This window comes from Eleginops maclovinus, chromosome 5 (assembly GCF_036324505.1).
Source record: "Eleginops maclovinus isolate JMC-PN-2008 ecotype Puerto Natales chromosome 5, JC_Emac_rtc_rv5, whole genome shotgun sequence".
Classification (NCBI taxonomy): domain Eukaryota; kingdom Metazoa; phylum Chordata; class Actinopteri; order Perciformes; family Eleginopidae; genus Eleginops; species Eleginops maclovinus.
In genome coordinates, this window is record NC_086353.1 from 15,300,026 (window position 1) to 15,306,025 (window position 6,000).

Here is a 6,000-nt window from a genome sequence, read left to right on the forward strand (position 1 = left end):
TGCCCCCAATCTTCCTAGGCTAGCATCAGTGTAGAAATGGAATGGCTTTGCAAAATCGGCATATGCCAAAACTGGGGCACTCACCAAAGCAGTCTTCAGAGCATCGAATGCCACTTGGCAGTCTGTAGTCCAATCAACAGCATTCTTCCCTTGTCGCATACTGGCAGAACCTACTAGGAGAGCGTTAAGGGATTTTGGAGAAACCCTTCATAAATCTACGGTAATATCCCACAAATCCAAGGAATGACCGGACCTGTTTGACGGTTGAAGGGGTTGTCCAGTTCTTTACAGCAGTGGTCTTTTCAGGGTCTGTGGATACTCCATCCTTTGAGATGACGTGTCCAAGGTAGTTGACCTTTTTCCGAAACAAGTGGCACTTATGAGGCTGTAACTTCAGGCCATGGATAGACAACTTTTCGAAGACCTGCTCCAGGTGTTCAATGTGGCTATCGAAATCAGGGGAGTATACTACTACGTCATCCAAATAGATCAGTAGGGACTCGTTTACCTGTCCTCCCAAGCAGCGCTGCATTAGTCTTTGGAAAGTGGCAGGGGCATTACAAAGCCCAAAAGGCATCTTCTGGAACTCGTAGAGGCCCATGGGAGTGGTGAAGGCCGTCTTCTCCCGATCCCTTGGATCCACTTCCACCTGCCAAAATCCACTGGCGAGGTCTAGAGTGGAGTACCAAGCGGCCTGTTTTAGAATTGTGAGGGATTCTTCAATTCTGGGCAGGGGGTAGGCGTCTTTGTGAGTCAGGGCATTGAGCTTTCTGTAATCGACACAGAAGCGCCAGAAGCACTGTCTAACATGTTGACTTCATTCCATGACACATACCTTTATCTTCTGTGACCTTTCAGATGATCTTGTGTCAACAGCATGAAAAAGCCACAAACACGATATTGAAATATTGCAAGGAGCGTGTCTACAAAACAACGACAGTCTTTTCAAGCCCATAAAGCTAAGCCTACCCTCCTTCTGTTGAGTTTTCAATTACCAGCAAATTGTGTGTTCTCCTAAATCAACCTCACTATTCACCACAGAGAATATAAATGTACAATCCTGTATCTGGATTGCCATGACCCTTCCCCTTTCTGTCAAATCAATAATCACAACTAACAGACTGAAGTTCCCCCCATACATCTGAATGTTCACATCAAATAAGCCTCCTTCATCTGCTTTCATAGCCGTTAGTGCCCTGGTAACCTCCACACAGGAGCATTTACATTTTACATGACCTAATCAAATCAATGGAGTAGAGCAGTTCAACAGATTATGTCCATGTCTATCACTGTACAGTTGCACGTGCCCAGAATCATTTAGCTCTTTGAACAAATAGCCATCTGATAATATGAGATGTCAATTAAAAATCCCCAGTTCACAGTAATGTTATTTTTTCTCATATTTTTAATCTTGTAATAAATATTGAAATGATACTGAATCAATGACAAGTATAATGCTACATTACAATGTGAGAGGTCAGTCACAGGATATTGTTGCTACGTCAAACTACATTGCAAAAGAACTCAGTGATTGCAGTTCATTAGGTCTCACTTGTGGCTCTGTGAGGATGCTTTATACTCTAGAAAAAGAAAATGAATTATTCCATTTCACACTTTCTCACATTCTAAAGTTATTTTTAGCATTCACAAACAAATATGGGGAAAAGCTTCAAAAGTGTACCCTATATCATATTCTCACTTTTAACCGGATGTTCTTGAATGCATGTGAAGTAAAGGAGAGTGATGTTGTTTGATACAGGAACAATACTTAAATTACCCCCTTATTAAAAACAACACTGATTCATTGCAAATTGTTTAAATGGTTGATGGTGTAGTGATTACAGACAAAAATATCTAAGTGTTCGGCCTATGCTACGTAAATCAAAATCCCTTTTTTGCTCTGCCAAGCATTCTTCGTTAATGCTGATTGAAATTCAGACACCGACAAGTGTTGGTCCAGAGGATACGAACAAAAGTTTCATGATTACAGTCAGTTTAATAATACAAACAAGAGCATACATAATGTGATTCAGTTAATTTGAACAAATATACAAATTAATATGAAAACTGATATTAGGTCAATCAACAGTAAGTTGGACGTTTACTGAAAAGTTGTGTGTGAGTTGTAAAAAAAACATTTAATTGAAGACCTGAATGTAAGCAACATCCAACTACATTTTCCTCAGGGTAAAAAAAGGGTAAAAAGAAAATAATCAATTTTGTAAAAAAAACCAACTAGAAACCACATTATGCAGTTTGTTTTGAGGTTGCCATTTACAGAAGTCATGGACCTTATCGCTACGGCTTTCACTTGAGTCTTTGATCACTTTTAAAAACCCCTGAGGGGCTCTCCAGTTGTCAACTGTGCAGTCTGAGAGGCTTTTAAAACAGAGCGGGGGAAGTCTAGCTATTACTTTGTGATTGAAAGGCCACATGTGATACATGCAGGGAAGAACCAGTGGGAAGTGAAATTCAGCGAAATGGGAAATCGATTTGTAGAAATACTGTATTTAGCAAGAAGGAGTACATTGAGGTTGTACACATTAGGCCTTGGATGGTCAATTATTTTAAAAACTCTGGTTAGGTTTTGATAACAAGATAATGAAAGAAAGAATAATGAACACAATGTTTCTCGGGTTCTGTGAGAAAACTATAGTCTTTTCCAGAACTTTTGCAGTTCTGGAGTTTTTTTTGTTTAAGTAAAATTACATTTTAGTTTCATTAGCAAATTAACATCGTATACAGACTGAAACCGACAAGTCCACTCCTTGGGAATTTTGAATTGCTGACACAGGCTTAAGTTGGAAATGTTGCAGTTTTTAAATTTTTAGATATCCACTTTATGATGATGGAAAGGCATCTATCTAAGTTTAAGAGGAAAAGAAGGAATTATTCCCTAGCATTTGTCTACAGATTTGAAACATGGAAGGAGAGAGAGAGATGACACAACCGTCCCCAGACAGAATTTCACCAGGGATGTTGTGCTCATATTGATTTATCCTGACACGCCAGAAAGCACAGCTGAAATTAGTCTTTTAAAAGTGGAGAAAAGATAACCATTCAAGATTGAGGGTGAAAAGCAACCTTCAAAGCATTATTTCAAAACACCATGGGTCCCCATTAGGCATATTGTGTACATTTTATGAAGGCAGCATGTGATTTAGAGTAACAGCTGTCATGAAACACAGGGACCAAGAAAAAGAAAAGGTTATTTTTGATGCATATTTCCACTGAGACTTATCTTGACCCCTGTCTCTTTCCTCTGATCCTTTACACACTGGCTGATTAATGAGGTGCTGTGAGCTCATTGTCTGGCTGTGGTGTTGCGATGTGCATGTAGAGTCCTGATTGTCGTGAGATAATTACATTTTTTTGACATAAAATGAAATTTTTTTCACATCTCCCAGTGCATGTTACTTGAACATATTAGGGCAACGGTTTAGTTGCAGAGTTGTCGTCAGCTCTTTTCACAGCTGCCTCTGTGGTGTGTCAGAATTTGTGTCAGGGCTCGGGGCCATTTGCTTCGATCAATTCCAAAACGTAACCAGGGACAGCTATTTATTTGCTAATGAAAGAGCATTGCTCTTCAAATACTTGTAAGTTCAACCTTACCTCAACATATGAACAGCTGATTATGTTTAAAAAAGAATACCCCTACCTTATGGTTTATTGTACTTTAGTTTTGATGTGAAAAGTGAGTGACACATTGATCATAATACCCTTAAAATTAATTACAAGCCATTCAATTACATGCTTGTGCTACTATACATTACAGCAATCAGTCAGAGTGAAGACATTTTTGCTTCACCTACAATGAAGGGCTGTAAGTATACATCTACATGGCGTACACCTCCTGCATATGCAAGTAGGAGTGGACAAAATATAGCTTTAAGAAAACTCAAGGCACCACAATTACCCATGAATATTTATTGCTCCAATAAGAATAAATCACTCTTGTTCCTGACAATGACCCTAGTAATAACAGTCCTAGATATGTTTTAAGCATACATCTTAGCATATCAGATGCATAATGGAGAAATTGTTGTGGTTCTCCTTCCTTCTATTAATGCAGTGTTTCTATAAGACTGTCCCTCTGCTCCAATCAGTGGACGTCACTTTCTTACACGCACTCCCCACTTGGCAGTTTTTGCCAATACTGCTCCATTAAAAGTGAGTAGGTGTCTTGCTCTGGGTTTTAAGGAGCTGGAAGACAATATGCACAGAATGTTGTTACCTTATGAGATAGCCAGCTGTAAAAATAGTATGTAGATATATCCTTTACTCATTAAAAAGCAACACCCTATGAAAAACAAAATTATCACATGCTTTTAGTGTGTTATATTAAACATAATCACTTTATAAATAGTACTGCTTTATACAAATATCAGCAGCATTTCAAATTCGGAGCTGTTTGAGGTCATTTAATCGTATGTGAGTTTTCATAAAACTTAATATAGTAGCAAAAGTGAGCAACCAGGTTTTTGTGACTTGAATCTTTATGAGCACCAATTAAAAGACATATCCAGACAATATGCCCAATGGTATGTGGTTTCTAAATAAAACAAAAAATATAAAACACATGTATATGCTCGTAAGTTAATTATGCATGACATCCAATAAACAGAAAACAACGCATGTACTATGACCACTCGTTTGTTGAGTTTCATTGATAGTGCAGTCGTTTCCAACACTGTAGATAAATCCAGGATGAAGTGTTTTGAGCACCACCAAAATGCAAGTAAACAGCTTTACTGCTCAGGTCCACATCTTTAACTGTAACGATTGCAAAATGTGAGCCTTTCAATCTTTTTCTTTTCAATGTGCTAATGCTGGTCAATACAGTGAAGACCCCTGGGTTTTGAATCCTGCTGAGACATATTTCCACTGGGAAATTAGCCTTTTAGGCAGCAATTTCCCCAGGATAAATGACATGCACTCCATCACTTCATCTAGCTGCTCTGCCAAGAGGTTGACATTGGCTATTACAATCGAGTTCATGGCAACATATGGAGAATGTTACATTAATATTTATAGCAAATGAAGTGTGCTGTACAGCTCTATTTACAGCCCTAAAATCAAAAGATTTCAAGAATCTGTCTATGTAATGGGAGAAGAGGAAACCTGGGTTACAAATACAAAAACATCTACAGTTATATATATATATAAAGCGGTCACTATGTCGAAAGGATCAGGTTTATATCGGCTCAAAGAAACATCTCAAATTGTAATGGTTTTTTAGGCAATGTGGGGGGCTGAGGTCAGAGAAAGGAATCGAATATAAAATGTATTAAAAGTGCATTATAAGGGGATAGCTTTTCAAATTAAGAATGAAAGAATTAAAACAAGAATGGATATGAATGAAAGCTGCAACAACATGACAAGAGAAAATGATTACATCTACTGCAGAAAGCACAAGTGCATGTTAGTCAGCCCAGTGAATTCTAATATTGCTGCCCTTAAATATGATCAAATATAAAAACATCTGAAAAAATTATGATAGCAACCTTATATTAAGCATTTCTTGTTGTTTCAATGCTATTTTAAAAGAGAAACTGAGCTCAATAGAGTTTATGATTTTTTTTTAATCAATACGTGAGAAAATGAATTGAACTGCAGACTAATGTTATCAATACATAGAAAAACAAACTCAGATTACAGATTTTTTTTTTATTCTACAAAATTTCTTCATACATTTCCTAACATTTAACTCAAATGCTACTGAATTCAAGCCCTACCATTATGGGACGCAACAGGACAATCTATGATAGAATAGTAAAGTAGCTAAACTTTTAAATAAAAAAAGAGTACAAATTTTCAGTAACATAGACTAATAAGGGTTAAAGAGGAAACAAATGGAGAACATAATTAGATACTACCCAAGCAAGCAGTACTGTACTGAAAGTCATTATGTGGTGAATAAATTGCACTAAACATCCTGTGTTTGAAAACCTTGAGCTATTTTAGCCAGATTATTTTGATTGTACAGTATATGTGTCAAAG